This window comes from Arachis hypogaea, chromosome 16 (genome assembly GCF_003086295.3).
Source record: "Arachis hypogaea cultivar Tifrunner chromosome 16, arahy.Tifrunner.gnm2.J5K5, whole genome shotgun sequence".
Lineage (NCBI taxonomy): Eukaryota > Viridiplantae > Streptophyta > Magnoliopsida > Fabales > Fabaceae > Arachis > Arachis hypogaea.
Genome location: NC_092051.1, coordinates 65,691,839 through 65,694,716, shown reverse-complemented (window position 1 = coordinate 65,694,716; position 2,878 = coordinate 65,691,839). Strand labels below are relative to the sequence as shown.

Sequence of the window (2,878 nt, the reverse complement as noted above, 5' to 3'; positions counted from 1 at the left end):
AAGGTTTATTACTTGGACGATCCAGTGCACTTGTTGGTTAGTTGTGCAGAGTTGTGACAAAGAGTTGAGATTATAATTGTGCGTAGCAAGCTGTTGGCGCCATTGATAATTACAATTTCATGCACCAAGTTTTTGGCGCCGTTGCCGGGGATTGTTCGAGTTTGGACAACTGACGGTTCATCTTGTTACTCAGATTAGGTAATTTTATTTTAATTTTAAGCTTTTTATTTCTTATTTTCGAAAAATACAAAAAAAAATCAATAAAATCATAAAAAACCAAAAATATTTTGTGTTTTCTGTTTGAGTCTTGTGTCAATTTTTAAGTTTGGTGTCAATTGCATCTTTTTAACTTTTCTTAAAAATTTTCGAAAATTCATGCATGTGTTCTTCATGATCTTCAAGTTGTTCTTGCTGATTTTATATGTTTGATCTTTAATTTTTATTGTTTTGTGTCTTTTCTTATTTTTCATATGCATTTTAGATTTATTAGAGTCTAAACATTGAAAATTTCTAAGTTGGTGTCTTGCATGTTTTTCTTTTCTCAAAAAATATTCAAAAATAAGTTCTTGGTGTTCATCTTGACATTCAAAGTGTTCTTGGTGTTCATCTTGACATTCTAAGTGTTCTTGAATGCATTATTAGTTTTGATCTTAAATTTTTATGTTTTGCATCATTTAGTTATTTTTCTCTCTCCTCATTCAAAATCAAATCTTTTTCAATTTCCTTTTTATATTTTCGAATTCTTGCTTAAAATTTTTCAAAGTCTTTTTCATTTTTCCTTTAATGCTTTTCGAAAATTTTAAAAATTGATTTTCAAAATCTTTTCCTTATTTTGCTTCATAATTTTCGAAATTACTACTAGCATTTAATGTTTTGATAAAAAAATTTTCAAGTTGTTACTTGCCTATTAAGAAAGGTTCAATCTTTAAATTTTAAAATCATATCTTTTAGTTTCTTATTAGTCATGTAATCAACCTTAATTTTCAAAATCAAATCTTTTTAATTTCTTCTTCAATCATATCTTTTCAATCATATCTTTTTTTTTAAACAAATTGCAATCATATCTTCTCAATCATATCTTTTTCAAAATAATTTTCAATAATATCTTTTTGATTGCTAATTTCAAAATATTTTTCAAAAATCAAATCTTTTTAATTTCCTTTTCAAATCTTTTTCAAAATAATTTCAATCATTTCAATCATATCTTTTTCAAAAATCAATTTTCAAAATCTTTTCTAACTTCCTATCTTTTCAAATTTGATTTCCAAATCTTTTTTTCAATTAACTACCTGACTTTCTGTTTGATTTTAAAAATTTTCTATTTCAATCATATCTTTTTCAAAATCACCTAACTAATTTTCTCTCTCTAAATTTCGAAAACTCCTTCCCTCTTTTTCAAAATTCTTTTTAATTAACTAATTGTTTTAAATTTTAATTTAATTTTAATTTTATTTTTAATTTTTGAAATCTAATTAATATTTAAAATAAAAACAAAAATATTTTTATTTTATTTTAATTAATTTTCAAATTTTTCTCTTCTCCTTCTTTTATTTTCCACTTTTTCTACTCACATAAAGGAATCTCTATACTGTAACATAGAGGATTCCATACTTTCTTGTTCTCTTCTCTTTCATATGAGCAGGATCAAGGACAAAGACATTCTTGTTGAAGCTGATCCTGAACCTGAAAGGACTCTTAAGAGGAAACTAAGAGAAGTTAAAGCACAATACTCTAAAGAGGACCTAACTGAAATTTTTGAAACAGAGAAAACAAATATGGCCGAACCCAACGACAACAATGCAAGGAAGGTGCTTGGTGATTTCACTACACCAACTTCCAATTTCTATGGAAGAAGCATCTCAATTCATGCCATTGGAGCAAACAATTTTGAGCTTAAGCCTCAATTAGTTTCTCTAGTGCAACAGAATTGCATGTTTCATGGACTTCCATTGAAAAATTCCCATCAGTTCTTATCTGAATTCTTGCAAATCTGTGACACTGTCAAGACCAATGGAGTTGATCCCGAGGTCTACAGGCTTATGCTTTTCCCTTTTGCTGTGAAAGACCGAGCTAGAACATGGTTGGATTCCCAACCTAAGGAAAGCCTGAACTCTTGGGAAAAGCTAGTCAGTGCTTTCCTGGCCAAATTCTTTCCACCTCAAAAGATGAGCAAGCTTAGAGTGGAAATCCAAACCTTCATACAGAAGGAAGGGGAGTCCCTCTATGAAGCTTGGAAAAGATATAAGCAATTGATCAAAAAGTGTCCTACTGACATGCTTCCAGAATGGAGCATCATATGTATATTCTATGATGGTCTGTCTGAGTTGTCAAAAATGTCATTAGACCACTCTGCAGGAGGATTTCTTCATCTGAAAAACCCTGCAGAAGCTTAGGAACTCATTGAAATGGTTGCAAATAACCAGTTCATGTACACCTATGAGATGAATCCTGTGAACAATGGGACGCCTTTGAAGAAGGAAGTTCTTGAAATTGATACTCTGAATGCCATATTGGCTCAGAACAAAAAATTAACTCAGCAAGTCAATATGATTTCTCAAAGTCTGAATGGATTGCAAGCTGCATCCAACAGTACTAAAGAAGTATCTTCTGAAGAAGAAGCTTATGATCCTGAGAATCCTGCAATGGCAGAGGTGAATTACATGGGAGAATCCTATGGAAACACCTATAATCTTTCATGGAGAAATCATCCTAATCTCTCATGGAAGGACCAACAGAAGCCTCAACAAGGCTTCAACAATAATGATGGAAGAAATAGGTTTAGCAATAGCAAGCCTTTTCCATCATCTTCTCAGCAACAGACAGAGAATTCTGAACATAGCTATTCTGGCCTGGCAACCATAGTCTTTGATCTATCTAA

General features: G+C 30.8%; 1 non-coding gene across 1 annotated transcript; it reads right to left on the bottom strand.

Annotated features, from left to right (window-relative positions):
- Nucleotides 1-2,171: 2,171 nt before the first annotated feature.
- On the bottom strand, nt 2,172-2,279 carry LOC112761790 (small nucleolar RNA R71). Its single transcript, XR_003182167.1, has one exon. It is a non-coding gene; the product is annotated as a small nucleolar RNA R71 (small nucleolar RNA).
- Nucleotides 2,280-2,878: the final 599 nt, after the last annotated feature.